The sequence below is a fragment of the Triturus cristatus genome, chromosome 8 (genome assembly GCF_964204655.1).
Source record: "Triturus cristatus chromosome 8, aTriCri1.1, whole genome shotgun sequence".
In the NCBI taxonomy this organism is placed as follows: Eukaryota; Metazoa; Chordata; class Amphibia; order Caudata; family Salamandridae; genus Triturus; species Triturus cristatus.
In genome coordinates this window covers 984,177,687-984,195,009 of record NC_140591.1, presented here as the reverse complement: position 1 = coordinate 984,195,009, position 17,323 = coordinate 984,177,687, and the positions used below count along the sequence as shown (strand labels likewise).

At 43.2% G+C, this 17,323-nt stretch overlaps 1 protein-coding gene across 1 annotated transcript in view; it reads right to left on the bottom strand.

Moving 5' to 3' along the window:
- The window catches only part of FRMPD4 (FERM and PDZ domain containing 4), a 1,281,777-nt gene extending 1,265,809 nt beyond the window's left edge, over positions 1-15,968 (bottom strand). The window contains exon 1 of the mRNA XM_085622531.1: positions 15,191-15,968. The gene's annotated coding sequence lies outside the window, so the exon portion shown is untranslated. The remainder of the gene's footprint in view (positions 1-15,190) is intronic.
- Between the last annotated feature and the right edge of the window lie 1,355 nt (positions 15,969-17,323).

Genomic DNA, 17,323 nt, shown 5'->3' with positions numbered 1-17,323 from the left:
CATTTCAGCCGTCTTCAGCCAGGCTTGCTTGAATCCAGTGGCAAAGTGAGCAAGGGACTCACGTCTGAGCATACCCTCCCAACTTATGGCGAACAAAGCAAAAACCAAAGGAAATGATGGACGGAGTGTTGAACATTGCAAGCACTCACCCCCAGTCAACTGATCAGGGTTTAATCCATCACCGTTCTTTAGCCCACTCTGCCACCCCAGTTCAGACATGGCCATATACAAATCAGTCTGACCCTGTGCCTCATGGGAACAGTCCAGCCCGAACTGACAAGCCATGTCTTCCCTGGACCGGAAACAAGCTTCCTAGGACCGGTTTCTGGCATTTCAGCCGTCTTCAGCCAGGCCTGCTTGAATCCAGTGGCAAAGTGAGCAAGGGACTCACGTCTGAGCATACCCTGCCAACTTATGGCGAACAAAGCAAAAACCAAAGGAAATGATGGACGGAGTGTTGAACATTGCAAGCACTCACCCCCAGTCAACTGATCTGGGTTTAATCCATCACCGTTCTTTAGCCCACTCTGCCACCCCAGTTCAGACATGGCCATATGCAAATCAGTCTGACCCTGTGCCTCATGGGAACAGTCCAGCCCGAACTGACAAGCCATGTCTTCCCTGGACCGGAAACAAGCTTCCTAGGACCGGTTTCTGGCATTTCAGCCGTCTTCAGCCAGGCCTGCTTGAATCCAGTGGCAAAGTGAGCAAGGGACTCACGTCTGAGCATACCCTGCCAACTTATGGCGAACAAAGCAAAAACCAAAGGAAATGATGGACGGAGTGTTGAACATTGCAAGCACTCACCCCCAGTCAACTGATCTGGGTTTAATCCATCACCGTTCTTTAGCCCACTCTGCCACCCCAGTTTAGACATGGCCATATGCAAATCAGTCTGACCCTGTGCCTCATGGGAACAGTCCAACCCGAACTGCCAAGCCATGTCTTCCCTGGACCGGTAACAAGCATCCTGGGACCGGTTTCGGGCTAACAAGCCCTCTTCAGCCAGGCTAGCCTGAATCCAGTGGCAAAGTGAGCAAGGGACCCAAGTCTGGGCATACCCTGCCAACTTAGGGCGAATAAAGCAAACACAAGGAGATGATGAACGGAGTGCTGAAACTTTTCAAATACTCACCCCCAGTCACAGATCTGGGTTGAATCCATCATCATTCTTTAGATCACTTTACCACCCCAGTTCAGACACAGCTATATACAAATCAGTCTTGACCAGGTGCCTGATAGTAACAGTCCAGCCCGAACTGCCAAGCCATGTCTTCCCTGGACTGGAAACAAGCACCCTGGGACCGGTTTTGGGCTAACAAGCCCTCTTCAGCCAGGCTAGCCTGAATCCAGTGGCAAAGTGAGCAAGGAACCCAAGTCTGGGCATACCCTGCCAACTTAAGGCGAACAAAGCAAACACAAGGAGATGATGGACGGAGTGCTGAAACTTTTCAAATACTCACCCCCAGTCACAGATCTGGGTTGAATCCATCACCATTCTTTAGATCACTTTACCACCCCAGTTCAGACACAGCTATATGCAAATCAGTCTTGACCCTGTGCCTCATGGGAACAGTCCAGCCCAAACTGCCAAGCCATGTCTTCCCTAGACCGGAAACAAGCATCCTGGGACCGGTTTCGGGCTAACAGCCCTTTTCAGCCAGGCTAGCTTGAATCCAGTGGCAAAGTGAGCAAGGGACCCATGTCTGGGCATACCCTGCCAACTTAGGGCGAGCAAAGCAAACACAAGGCATGGCATGGGGAGAAAAAAAACTATGGATTTAGGCCTATATCTCTGTACTGGGGTGAATGTATGACATTGTTCTGCATTCTGTCCATCAATTGTGACAGAAGCGAGGTCAATCAAAACTATGTACTGTAGAACTATCAGGTGGGCACTGGCCAGGTGAGATTATCTTGCTCTTCAGTAAGGGAAGTTCTTTGACAAAATACTTTATGGTATGAGAAGTGACGCTTTTCACACATGTTCTAAGCCCCAGGGCTGGACTGGGAACCGAAACTGGCGCTGGCAAAAAGCTTGGCCGGCCCCTGGCAGTGGGGGTATTAAAGGGAGTGCTAGCGGAAGGAAAGCTTTGTGCCACTTTTGTTGCTGGGGGCCGATATTGCAGCTATGCTGAAAATCCAGCCCCAATAACAAAAACGGACGCCCAGGGGTTTAAAACTGGCCCCTACCCTGGCGGCCCACTGGTAAACGCACGGTGCCCACTACGGCCAGTCCGGCCCTGCTAAGCGCTATTCCTTTAATTGCTGCTCTAACAAAAGAATGTGATGATAACATGGGCCTAGGTTAAAATAAGTACATCTATTTAAAAGTAGCTGGACTGTTGAACAAAGAGACAGCTTACTCATTTCACATTTGCCACCAAAATCTGCCCTGTAACCCCACACAGCTCCAACAGGTGTAGCCAACATAAGTGAAACTTGAACTTATGGGTTGCATCAGGGGTATACTAAGTATAACCCCCAGATTCCACTACTTTTTGTGAAAAATACAGTTGGTTTCTGCAGTTGAGATGCCTCACTGAGGTGTAAAGAAGGAAGTCTCATGTGAAGTGAAGCCGAGGGAGGGACAGACAGCTAAACAAGAAACATACCTTCTCACCAGGATGCCTGAAAGAAATGCAAATGTGTGCAGTTTGTTAATCAGCAACTATAAAGGCGGCTTGGAAGCCAGTATTGGATTCAATTGATGGCAAAGATTTATTATTGTTGAGAGGTTTTACAATGGTGTTACCAGATGAGTTCTGGAGTGTTTTCTTTTAATGGGCAGGTATAAGAAAACATGCTTGAACTAGGTACAGCATGCATATTAATGACATACATATTTTTAAAGCACTTTTTAAATCTTAAACCTAAATATTGTTGTGCCTTTTGCAGCAGCCTATCTTACACTGTATGAAACAAAAGTTTAAAATAATGACTTACATTTTTACAGTACTTTCATTCACAGCATGGTACCTCGTAGAGCTGAAAATACATGTCACTATTTTCCACTACATCAACCAGGATTCAATTATGTGGCTCTCTAGTTAAACACACCGACATCTGCTATTTTAACGTTTGATCTTTCCAAAGTCGATAAATTAATTGAATGTGTTTGGGTAATAAAAAAACCTTTTATTCAGTGCACAGTAAGACCCCTTTATTTTAAGTGTTATAAATAATCAATACATTAAAAATAATCTGCAATTATTAGCAATGTATTTATAAGCTATTTTAGGGTACCCATGCTTAAAGACCTGCCCTTTAATTAACCCTCCTTGCAAAACAGGCAGAAACATAAATACACAGATATAAATACACTTATGGTAAGAGTCCAGAGAAGATGGTCATTGCCGTAGAGTGCCTCGAATACATCCACCACTGAATTAAATAAATCTCTTTAAGCGGAGCCAAATCAGAAATCCTAAATCCTGGGAAAGTAGGACCCCTGCAATTGACTTCCATGAAACAGCTCTTGAACCCTAGGAATTCCTCTGGCACCTTCACAAAACGTGAGATATGCAGAGATCATTTTGATTCTAACCTGGCCCCCTCCATTTAAGACTATACGTTTATAATCCTTCGAATACCCCAGGCAGACCATAGTAGAAACAAAGTGAGCCTTGGTGACAGCATGCCTAGACTACTGTAAAGTAGAAAAACAAACTATAAAAAATCCCACTCTAATTTATGAAAATAGAGTAAGATTTAATAAACAAAATTACACCAAAATGACAAAAATCCAATCAATGGAACTGGGGATATATGCTTTTTATGTTTTAAGTGAAAATAGCACCAAAAAGCATCAATGATAGTCTGTGGTAGTTCAAGACCTAGGTGCAATTTGAGGCTGACCGTGATGGGTCCTAAGGACGGATGCATCAAGTGGGATAGCCTGGTCAAGGATTATATCTGGAGACCTATGCAAAATGGAGGGAAAAGCTTTCAAGTGGGGCAAGGCAGCATGCTGTATCCAACAAGGTCAATGCAAGGTTAGATAGATATTGGACGAGATCCTGCTGAAGACATTCATTTAGGTGGGAAAAAGTCAGAGTTAGAGAAATTTTAATTTCCTGTACGGTGAGGTCCAACTACAACCAGGATTCTTTTCAAGCCTTCAGCTGGTCAAGATTTTCTTGATGTTATATATTCTCTGAAATCAAAGTCCTTTTCTTCAAGCGGAACAAGGCAGCTGATTATATCCAATGAAGGCTTCACAAAGTCACATATCCTCTCACCAATAGGCCACAGAAATTGGTTTGCTGCTGCAGAGAAGCTCTAAGCACAACAAAACTGTTTCTTCAGCCCAGCGAATTCACGCCTTTGCTGAGTCGGCTCTAGTGATTGCTGCTGGTACTCTGGTGGCTGAAAGTCAGAATTGTCCTAATTCCCAAAATCATGCAGTAGTAAGTCCTTTCTTCATCAACTCTTCAGTGGAGGCTCCCAGACTTCAGTGGAGGCTGTTACGACAAAGGGCTTGACCCAGAAAAGACCCTGAGCAGGATCAAGTGTAAGTCCAGTTCAGACAACTACTTGGAAAAAGTGTTGTTTCAAGTTTTTGGGTCTCTGTAGCCACATAAGAGGTCAGCACACTGATCCTTGGAGTTCACTGCTTTTTACAAGTGTACAAGAGGGAGCAGATTCAGTCTTTCAGAGCTTCTCTCGGGTTACAGCAGTGAGGGTCCAGTTCTCTTTTTTATCTTCCACGGGTTCAGAAAGTGCCCTGAAGAAGGTTCCTTGAAGAGTCACATTTATATTTGGCTCTAGTTAGTGGATGGGGGTGACTCCTGGCTCCCACCTAACAAATGGGGTAAAACTTCCCAGAGGGCCTTCCCCACATTCCTATTTGCCCTACTGCAATTAATTCCAGAGGGCACCTCACTCTTAGAATTTAAGATCTGAGAGCTTTTCCTCCCTTCTGCAGAGCCCTTGTGTCCACCCAGGGGAGTGTCAGGGAAATAAGCAGTCCCCTCACCGATGTTCCACACCAATCTGGTTTGGGGACAGCTCCACTCCCACTGAGAATTCTGACAGACTGACTAGCGTGGGCCTGGGTGACAAAGGCTTGCCCTCCTCTAGGTCTTGCCTTCAGCTAAACTAAGAATGGGGAGGCTTCACTTCTGTCTCTTTCAAGTTAATGAAGCACCTGTACCCAACCCAGCTGTCCATTCTGAGCTAATAAATATTGCATGCCTCACACCCAGCCCAACCTGTCACCAGACCTAGGCAATTGCCCTGTTCTGCGAGCAGTTTTCACACCTTATTAAGGTCATGCACTGGTTGGGCAGCTGCTGGCATGCTAATGCAAACTAGACTCTAGAAGATTTAGACAATGTAAGTTCCTCATAAGTATGTTTCTAAATTTTTATTAAAAATCAAACTTCATCACTGAATTGGAATTTTATTAAATATGAAAACAGATTTTGAATTACAATTCCAGCCATTTTCTCTGAAAAGTTACAAATTAATATTTATAATCTTTCATTTGACATTTTCTAGAATCCAACTAAAGCCTTGCCAGTAAAAATAGCTTTTAAGGACTACTCACTGAAGGAACATGCTGACTTGAATTTCTCACATGTTCCACTTTTAAATATCAGTCACCCTATCTTGTGGACAACCAGGTGTACTTAGGAGTGACTTAATAATATTTAAGAGCAGGGTGTCCTGCCTGTCAGAATGGGTTATTTTGATTTCACAGCAGTTTTTTCATCTGCTGAGGTCAGGATACATATGGTGTGTCTGAAGCCATGTTTTAGAGTCCCACTCTGGGAATAGTACAGTAGGTGCTGCAATCCAATGGTGGCATTTACCTTCCACAACCTGAGTTTATTTTCCACACCATATCCTAAGGACTTATAAGCAAGTTAAATATGTCAGTCTGGGGTAAGACAATTTGCCCATGTTTAAAGTAGGGAGAGCACATACACTGGGGGTTAGGCAATAGCACCATAGTATGCACAGTTAAAAAAACAGCAAAAAAAAAATCAAGAAAAAGGCAAACAAATTGAAAAATCAGGGGTGACTATGCAGAAAAGTTGGATTTGCTACAGCTTAGCTTTACCAAAATGTCAGGGGTAGAGGTTTCGACATCACATGTCCCTGGAGCCCCTGATGACATCACAGGAAAGGACAATACCTGACCTATAGACCATGGCATCACAGGAAGTGATATCACATGGTTCCCTTTGCAGACATTAGTGATATTCACATCACCCAAGTAACATAAAGTACAAGTTCCAAATCCTTAACATTACAATAAAGTTACTAAAACAGGTAAAAGTTTCAGATAGTTGACAACCATAAATTAACTTTCATGATATGCCAATAACAGGCAGAACATGACTTGAGTGCAGACCTCACAGACATGAGCACATTGATTGTATGTCTAGGTATGGCTACATATATCAAAATAAATTATAGTCTGCAATGCTTGACCACAGACATTGTGGGAGGGCATACTAATGGCAATACAATGCTATAACCAGGGTTAAACAAATATTACAGATCAAAGCTTGAGACTGCAGCGCTATCCAACAATTTATAGAGATTGTACAGGCTCAAACCCCCGGGAGCAGTGCTATCTCTTAGATCCTTCAACATGGATGTCACAAGCCGAAGGAGAGCTACTCACTAGTTTCCAAAAATGTTAAAGGCTCAGGTTTCAATGCAGAATTTTTCCTTTTGCTTCACAGATTTTATAGGCTCAACCATCAAACTGTAGAATTATCCCTGTGGTTAACTAGGCCTTACAAACCCATTACTCACACAGAACGATCATTACTGGACCTAATAGCCTTGCAACTTAGACAGTAGCAACCCTAATGTTACACAGTTGTCAAACGCTCCGGCTTCAAACAGCTTCACCCATCGGATTGCACAGACATGACTGGCGCAAGCTTCGGACAGCTGAGCTATCCGTCGTCTCACAAAGATCTTACATGCCCGAGTTTCTCACAACAGAGCTATTCCTCAGGTTCCATAGATCTTGCAGGCTTCATGTATTTTAAAGACGGTGCAGTCACTTAACAGATGAGAATTGTATCACAATGTCAGTAAATATACTGTGATGTTTATTGATATGTTACAACTGCATAAATCAAATATAGAACTAAAAATGCACTACTTGCTTAATATGTTACACGTGATATAGGATTACTACTTGGCTTAGTATGGTACATGATGGTGAAAAAAACTGTGAAGTAAATTCTCATCATCTCTGAAAAAAAGCAACAGTCATGTATCATTTTTTTGACTGCTTAGCCCAGGAAGTTTGGGGTTTGTTTTCTCCCACTGGCTGACACTTACCTCCTCCATCATGCTGAATTGCTGATAACTAATGGATCCAGCCTTCCCCACATGGCAGTGCCTCGTTGGTGAGCAGTTAGGGGAGAAAATGTACCTCTAATGAGCCTTTATTAGGTACTGACACTGCCAATGCACACCAATTCCCTTCCTTCAATATTCAGCCTTTAGCACGGTACGTGCCAATTACCAACCTGTCCTAAAACCAATTAACATGTAAAACTGGAGGAAGGATAATGTCCGTTTTAATCACTGCAGGGTTGGAGAAGTCATCTTTGCTCCTTTTTCTTAAATTGTGCTGGTAAGCCTCATATTTAATGCTGTTCTAATTTGTTATGCATAGGAAAAATCTGTTTGAAATTGCTCAAGTTTAAAAAATGGATCAATTCAGATTTTTTTTTAAAACCATTGTTTCACAATTGGCCCACTTTATTTGAATGTCTCTACTCAAATAAAAATTAGTGCACAACGCAATACAACCTTAGCTAAATGGAATAATAGTGTGTTATACAAATGCTGATTGAATGCATTGACAAGCAAGAAGTTGCAGCTGCTAGCTCTGGCACCCCCAACTGATGTCCATGGCAAGTTCCAAGGTTCAGCTTACCACAAGAGGACATAAAGTGGAAAACAAGTGTTAATGCCAAAGAACAAAGGAGCACGTGTTCCCACAGGATCCTACCAGTGGTTGTAGGACAGCAGGAGTTGTTGGCTGATGTTATTGTACGGATGCAACACATTAAGACTTAAAGCCTTATTTTAAATTTGGCAATGGGATGCTCAGTAAAAAGTGCCAGATATCCCACCCGCAAAATTGTAAGTGCCATAAGCTTCACTGCACTTGATAGATAGTGGACTCGATATCTGCCACATTTGAGATGGACTATTTCATCCACGAAACTCTAAAGAAGCCCCTTAACCCCTGGATAACAGGGTCTGAAAATTAATAGATGCCAGTTTCACAGGTATCGGATTTATTCTTCACGGAAAACTATGTCATGTGTCTTCTCCATGTGAATGGCTATGGTGGGGTTTTGTCTCTGGCAAATTTTTATCTTTGCGATTACCGCACAATGTCAGATTTGTGCTTGTTCTTTCTCACAAAAATCTTTACTACCCTGAATCTCTGTTCAGAGTTCTTATTATTCCCATTAATTTGTTACAGAATCTTAAAATGGAAAAATCTTCTGGAAGTTAGGGGTCTATTAGGATGGTGGACGGATGGCCACCGCCTGCCATCCGTCCATAGTTGAAACCCGGAAAACCGCCGGTCACATTAGCATGGCGGTGATGACCGCAGCGGTGAGAAATTCCACCCGCCACTTTTCCGCCGGTAGCAGCCCGCACGCTTGCCTGGTGGGCGGAGCTGGACCGCTAAAATGGGGGTGGTGCAGGGCCAGGCTCCGCCGGCATGATTATGATGCTGGCGGTAGCCAGCCTTTCCGCTGCGGTGGAACCGCCATGGAAAGGCATGCGGAGAATGTCTCCGGGGGCCCAATGTGTTGGGGGGTGTTGGTGCACTGGGGGGATACCCATGGTACCCCCCTACATATCCCTGTACCAGGTGTCAGGCACTGTGCAGTGCCTGCCACGCAGTGCAGGGATATGCAGGACATGCTCCTTTCGACATCGCAGTGGTGCTGCTGGCAGCAGCAACCGCCGCAATGTTAAAGGCCGCGATCATACCGCCGCGGTCTGATTTCGACTGTGGAGCATACTAATTGGACAGGCGGTTATGCCGCGGTCCTGGCGGGCGGTCTGTACCCACTACCATGGCGGTTGGAGTGATTTTCCGACCGCCATCCTAATAGACCCCTTAGTGAGCAACCCCTTCTGCATAGGCACAGCCGTAAAGCAACAATTAATTAATTTTTTTATATAGTGTGGACTAGACCCAAAGGTATCAGAGGGCTTTATATGAGCACCAGTTGTGTTACAGACAGACATATTAATTTGTACTTTTTTTGCTAGGTATGGTGAGATTAAGTGATTTGCCCAGAATCACAGGATGTTGAGGATCCCTGGCAAGACACAAATCCAGTTTCCCAGCTTCGAGCATGACCTGCCCTAGCCGTTAGGCCACATCCTCTTCCTCACTTATTGTCATTGAACCAAAAGTTCGGTCAGCATAATAGAAGGAATTTGCATACAGTCACTGGAAGACCTGGTGACTGCATCTAAGCAGCAAACTAAAAGGTAGATCCGGGGTATATCCTTATGTCTTCTCACACACTCTTATATGCTAACTCTCACCACACTACAGGAAATCACAGAATTGGATAACTATACTGCGATCCACAATATTGGTTGACATAGATAGTTTTCCCACAACCGAGGACCAGTAACAATGTAATCATAGATAACATTGTCCCATCACACTGCCTAAATATGGATCTTTATTGCTGGTCAAGAATGGCTAAATGAAGCCCAAAGGTCACTCAGTCAGTATGGTCGTAGTTAGCCAATTTCTATCTAGAAGTATTCTTCTCTGTGGTTGGTGTGCTTCTGATGTCACTCTGAAACCCATTTATCAATGGCCATAACTAATTGAACCTTGGAATCAGTAAGAAGTAAGAGAAAGAAAGAAAGAAAGAAAGAAAGAAAGAAAGAAAGAAAGAAAGAAAGAAAGAAAGAAAGAAAGAAAGAAAGAAAGAAAGAAAGAAAGAAAGAAAGAAAGAAATGGAAATATAGATAAAATGCTACAAGGACTCTCAGTTTCGCTGCTACAACCCATTTCCAAGAAAACAAACTGAGTAAAAGATAGGAGTGGAGGAGATGGGACTGAGCAGTATCCATCAGTGCATCCTCAAACTGGTTTTACAAACACGCTGCTATCCCCTGACCTTCAAGTTAAGGTTTCACACAAAAGAGACATAAAATGAAGTTTGCCTGCCACCAATTACATATATGTATGTTCTTAGTCTCAGTCAACCAAAGGATGAGGAGTTTCTGTATCTATCTTAACAGACCTTGTAGTCCTCATTTTTAATTAAAAAGGTCATACTCACACTGGCTCACTTTTATAATGGTATGGAATGAAATCGTCAATACATCCACACAGGCAGAGGAACACCCAAACCTCCCCTGATACTCCACACACACAAATACAAACACACATACACATACAAATACAAACACACACATACTTTTGTCTCACAACCCTCCCATTGTATTTCAAGAAAATGTGCTGAAGCCAGTGCAAGAGATTACAAACACACTGCTTTAATTATCCCTGGTATGGTGTTCACGAATAAATACACATACAGTAATATAGATTACAAGTTGTATGTAGCTGTAGTTACAATAAGACTATTTAGTTGTTAAAGGAAAATTGATGAAATTCAGTCACTGAAGAGGATTAAAGGGATTGTTGACTATAGAAGGGACTTTAAGGAAATTCCCAACCCAAGATTATACTATATAAGCTGATTAGAGTATAAAACTCATTTGAATTTCAATATGTATTTCGCATTGAACAGCAGCAAATCTTTGAATGGTTGTTACAGTGGCGGCAAAGAAGGCAGATAGTAAAGTGTAACAGGCAAAATGTATATGAAAACTCTGAGATCTGTTAAACAGCCTTATACAATGCGGAAGGAAGAAGATTTTTGTTGCGGACATTGATTGGATTTCAATTCATTTTAAAACAGACCTTCACTGACACTACTGCCCATCAGTAAACTACCATAATAAATAATCATGTGTATTGTGTGCATTTTGAGTTTTGCTGGAGTTTAGTGGGCTTACTGCCAAGATCAACATTCAACTATCAAGCTACTAAAATATCGCTGCCATAATATCGTCTGTCAGAATATTGTGAAGGTAAGTGTGAATAGGTTAAGTTTGGATATAATATACCTAATTACACACATAGGTGTATCGACGGTATGTATATATCAAGCAATATCCTGACATGCAACCGATTGCTCCCTGGCCATTTGTGAAGAGCAGCATGAGATCTCGCAGCTAATAGGGGACCATTCCACATTTCAGGCTTGATTCTGAAAGTGATGGACAGACTGTGGATTCCAAAGTGAGTGTAAGACATTTGTTATTGCTGAGTTTTGCTTTCCTTCACAAACACTCTGGTATTATGTAGTAACTGCAGCATAAAAGACCTAATCAAGGCATTTAACACCCTAGTCTTCTACTCCAGGTAAAGACACGTGAGGTTTTTAAAACCAAAATTAGCGAGGAGGAGGTCACCAATACCAAATCAAGAAGAGAAAAGGAATATTGCCTACGAATTGAAACTGATCTATCTTCCTCATTACAAACTGGTAAGATCAGCAGTAACGTTTTTGCACTGTGAAATGGATCCTGCATTTATATGGTTAGCTAGCGGATAAACATAAATAAACTAAACTTTAATAAACTAATAAGGTTTCAGTTACCTACTTTAAATTAGAATTAAGTTGAAAGAAAGAAGTGTCAGTACTTCTTTTGTTACAACTCACAAATTTAGTGGGCTAGTGAGTTTCTGTCCTTTGTGCCAGATCCTGAGTCCAGAAGATTGCTATTGAAAATGTGACTCGGTCTCAAAAATAGAAGACATTGGGTAGCTGAAACACTGAAATCAAGGCTTGTGTAATTGTAATATGATATAAAAGGAGTCCCTCCTCAGTAGGTTACTCGTTTGCCTCTGCTTGAATGAGCAGCTGCGACATTGTTTGCACATAGTGCATTTTAATTTGTATTGCTGTTAGAAACTCCAGTTGTTGCTTTTGTTGGCGAAAGATTTCGAAAATTGTTGCTAAATAAAAAGGAGGGAACGTTTTTGGAGAAACTGATATTTTTCTGTATTAGTAATTTTATATGAAAATGTGTCTAATGAACTAAAGTTGTATTAATAATAATGGAACAGCAGCTGCACTGGTTTGTTTTATGAGTGTCATATACTGAACGAGGAATTGCAATTTGTATTGACGCTCTGCACCCACATTATTTATTAATACTTTGTGCTCTAATTTTCTTTATCAATCTTCTTCCATCAGCTCAGTTTCGCCAGAATTCGCTCTCAGCCAATGTGTTATCATCTGGGCAGTCATGTGTCTGACGCATTCTGATAGGACGCCGACTGTCTCCAGAAGGCAAGGTTAAAGGGTCACTAGTGGCGGGGTCATCAGTATTCGCTTTACTGAGCACGCACTTCCACTGCATGCTACATAGCAGTGGTACAAAGACAATGCAGTGCAGAGGGAGGTCCCTCTGCTCTATGTCATGTCAGATATGGTGTAAGCACAGGCAACATTCCATGATCTTTGATAACACTGTTTTCCTTTATGCTAAATAGTTGGCCTGTCAACATGGCGGTCCTGTTGCAGAAGCCAGCTTTCTCTGCTACAGCTACATGACCAATGGCATACAAATGAACTAAGCTTCAGTGGTACCGACATTCTTCTGCCACCCAAAGTTTAGACCAGTGGTTCTTAACCTGTGGGCGGGTGGGGGGGGGGGGGCCTACGGGGTCCGCAAGGCATACTCAGGGGGGTCTGTGACTGTTTTACAAAATGAAATAATATTACAATTAACACATTTATGTTAATAAAGTACACAAATAGAGAAGCAAAATGTTTGTTTCTATACTTGATTGTCAATTAAACAAAACATTTCAATATTTGAGCATTTGTTTGGTGGATACTTTTGTTTATATTTGTATCTATTGTTTTGAGGTTCAAATCATTGAAGTTTCTTAGGCAGGGGTCCCTGACTTCCAATGATGGCTCAGTGGGGGGTCCCCGTATTCCAGTGAAGTTTAAGTGGGGGTCCAGAGAAGTCCAAAGGTTAAGAACCGCTGGTCTAGACAACATTTTCTCATCCGTGCTAGGAAGCCCATGTTAAGATATCTTTTGTGTGTTAAGGAGCGCTAATCCATTGCTTAAATATTTATGACGCAAAAGCCTTCTGGGAGCGCTTCAGTTTTTTAGTCGCAGGTTTTTCAATGGGTATCCTAATTTCCCACTAAGGCTACTGGCTAAACTGAGAGGAATTTTAGCTAAGGTCTCACAGATTTGCAGTGACTCTGACAGGCACCACACATGTTCCAAGGCAGAGAGCCAATAAAGGCCACAGGGAGAGCAAAAAAGAGCTAGACTTCAGGCGTCCGAAAGAGATTAGGGTTTGGGTTCTCCAGGACCCTGACTACTAGCTACTTATCTGCCCTAATTCCCTTTGCCTCCGATCCCCTCAACCTCTTCCCCTTAAAATCTTTATTCTTCACCCTCGATGTATCCTCACTCTACTGTGAACCCCTTATTACTGTTGTTTGGAAGCTACATTTGCACTATATGAATCCATATGCAGACATACCTACTCTCGTATCGCTCTAACATGTCAGGCTGGTGGCTGAGCTGACTCAGGCATCCACACCAGAAATCTGTCTGACTTCATGATCACAGGTTTGAATCCCAGCGGATCCACTCAGCTTTTCATTCTTTTTACGGCTGATACATTGAATACTGCTGGGTAACAATAAACATGTTATTTCAGAGCCAAGAGTCTTAAAGAGTGAACATATGCTTTACTAATACCTTATAGCATCAACTCTTCATTTTAGTATTTTTTTCTAAGGTGACATACTTCACTGGGGCATATGCTGGAGTCCTAAACTGCAGCAGCGCACGTAGGTCAGCTCCCATAGCTAATGGCTTCAAATGCTCTTTGAAACACTTTCCTGTACCTAATTTGTCAAAACACAAGTGCAGGGGTCCAAGGTGTTTTCCTCTAGATCCCACCACTGTACTCTGAAGTCCGACCATCATGAGTGCTCAGGCTGCCTAATCTTGATTCTATCTCTCGCCTCTGTCTTCAACCACCCTATACTTCCTGTCTCTTTCTCACTCTTGCAGGTTCCTTTCCATCCTTGCTTTTGCCCTTTGACACTATTTTCCTAGCTTCCTCTTCTTCCTTCAAATTCTTCCTTTTCTGCAAGTCTCTCTCTTGTTCTTGGATCACAGTCTGGTGATCAAAAATAATAAATAAAAATAAGTGACGGTGGCCACCGTTTGCAACCACTTGCAAACATTAAGTGCCGCATCTTGTACTAACGGTATGCATGTAAAAAGCAACTGCTAAAGTGATACCGGGCGTGCGGAGCCGCCTCTCCATAGCACATTATATATTATGAATGGAGTTAGAGTCATGCCTACTGCCGCGCACCGGTAGCTACATTACCGGGCCTTCTCAGATTCTGAGTTTTACTTGCTTGCCTGGGATCCAGCTGAATTTAGCACTCGGTGTACTTACACAACTGCGTTTACAGTGCGAGGGTGAGTCGCTCTGTCTCATACCTATGAACATTCCTGTCAGAGAACCCTAGCACCTTCCCAGGGAGTAATGCAGAGCATTCCCATCGTCAGAGTTCACTCTAGAGAATATGTCACCGTACTCCTAGGATTTGTACCCCTGAAAAGCCATTTGTCTATGTAACGTAGCATCCCGTGCGTGTGTGTGTCTGTGTGCGTGCGTGCGTGCATACAGTTTTTTATAGCGCGAACCTCGCCGGAGGGTGTTAGAGCGCTTTACAAAAAAAGCAGATGTTACACGTATTTTTTTTTTAAGGCACAGGCAGATTAAGTGATTTGCCCAAATTCAACCCGGATCAACACAAGAACCATCGCTTCGCCGGCATAAAGAATATACACCTGGGCTTCCCTAGTCCCGTGTCCATTCCTGAAAGTTGTTCAGTAAAAGAGGAGCGGTTGAAAAAAAAATAAGAAAGACTTAAATTGCAGCGAAGTAACCGTTATCAACATGCGCACAAAGGAACGTGTCACCCGTACGGGCGTCCTCAACTCAGTTTCTCTCATTTTTGAGAGCTACGTTCATTACAAATAAATATGACAATGTTCAACGCAGACGTGCACTGCACCTCATAACTTACCTTTGATGAATTGTAATCGCTGAGTGTATTCCAAAATTTCCAGAAGCAAAGTGGATGAACGGACCTCACCCAGTGATAAGCGCCTCCTGCACAGCTATCCCACCACCGCCACTCATCGGAGATGGGATAAGCATGCCATGCTCAGAGGTACACAAAATGTACATTTACATATACATGAGCGCGCATTTTCTTTCACTGCTGTTCTCTTGCTCCAAAAATGACACGAAGCCCGTGTAAAAAGGGCATCGTTTTTCAAAACCTCCATTCATCCAGTGGCACGTCTTTTTCAATTAAAAAATGAAAATTAAACTGAAAACATGTCTCCAAAACGCAGTCCTTCACTGCCCCGGCGAGACCCCGGGTCTATCCAGAGATTCCCCAGTCAGCAGAGCCAGTGGTGTAGAGAGGCGCTTGGCGGAGCTCCATCCTGGCTGCAGTATCCCGCGTGCCGCTACTGCGTAGCAATCCACGGCGCGAGCGGGGACCCTTCCGAGCGCACCTTCCTGCCTACGCCACCTCGCGACCCGCACATCCGGCGTCCACAGACGTGAGGTGCAGCAGACAGCTTAACCTTTCTCCACCAGATGCCGGCCGGTCCCCTGCTCCCTGCTGGCTCTGCCCTCTCCCCCCTCAGTTTGAATGAGCCGGTGCAGAGCCTCTGTCCGTCCTCTCGAGAAGACAGCATGCATTTAGGTGAAACACGAACCGAATGCCTAATGCTGCAACGCGCTGTGCATCCCCGATGAGCTCGCATTACACAGGCCCTGCTGGTTCCCTGTGCCTGCTCTCATCCTCAGCAACGGCTTGACTCGTGTCATCAATACGGCTCCTTCCAGACGCAGCGCTGCCGTATTAATAAGCAGCCCCTGAGAGGCAGGCAGAGGAGGGGGTTTAAAAGATTCCCTTTAAAATAAAATTCTGTGAGCGACGGTGCACCAGCAGTGGCAAAAGCATAACTGCCTAAAAATGCAATTACGTTTTTTTGCATCGTAATCAATTCCAGACAATGAGCTAAATCCATTTACAACGAGAACAAAACATAACACGTTTATAGTGTTCCATCCAGATGCAATGACATGAATAAAAACAAAACATCAAAAATGCAGACAAACAAAACATGCTAATTAATGTGATATCGATTTTCACTTTTTTTTTATCAGTGAGTGCTTTATCAAGGACACGTTTTAATGAAATGCAAGTGATTCATTTGGCACACACCTCAGTCCAAAAGGTAGGCGATATTCACAGGACTTAATGTGTTCTTTTTTTCAGTGTGCTGAGATTTGAACATTTTGCTAGATTTAGTTCTCGTCTCTTATTCACAGTTCTTCAGATCACAATGCCAGAAGAAAGGCGCAACACGTGTCAGGAGACAGGGATCAAGAACTATGAAGTGTTTGGTAGACCAGGTGGATGCAGATGGGAACAGGCAATGTTTGGGAGAAGACACAGAAGCGCACTTAGGACAACTAGGGCGCAAGTGCAGAAAGGGGTACACTGAAGACACAACAGAGACTTAGGAAGGTGGTGAATGGCTCTGTACGACCAGACAAGTTAAGCCCCACTGCAGGCACACTGTGCTTTCTGACAGTGGTCAGGATATACTACTAGAAGGATGTTCTTTTTTCATGTTATGTAGTTGGCATTTGTATACTGCACATTTATAAATGATTTGAGCTTTTGCAAGTGTGAGCTGTCTTAGACACACTTTTAGGTCTTGCTTGACAGCTTGCTATCTGCTAAATCTGACTGTTGCCAGCATTAAAAGACACCACCAACATACAATATATTGAAAGGGCTTAAGTTCTGCCGTATGTGCCCATTATCTTGTTTGGTTGAACCGACCTCAGCCATTGGCTTTATGGGATGTCCAGCACATAATGGTATTAGTGCACAGCACTTTGTTTTTGTTTACCTTTTGCTGTATACAGTACAGTTAGCGTTAGTGATGAGTCAAAAAGTAGTTAAAGCACACAAAAGGTGATGAGAGGAATGCTTGCAAATAGTCTACACTACTGGTAACTTTATCTGGGTGGCATCCCAATCCACTGTTATTCACCACAGAGCCTTTCTAAACAGAGACCTGCCTTATGCAAATCAGTATTAACTGTGCTCCTCAGGGGAACAGTCCAC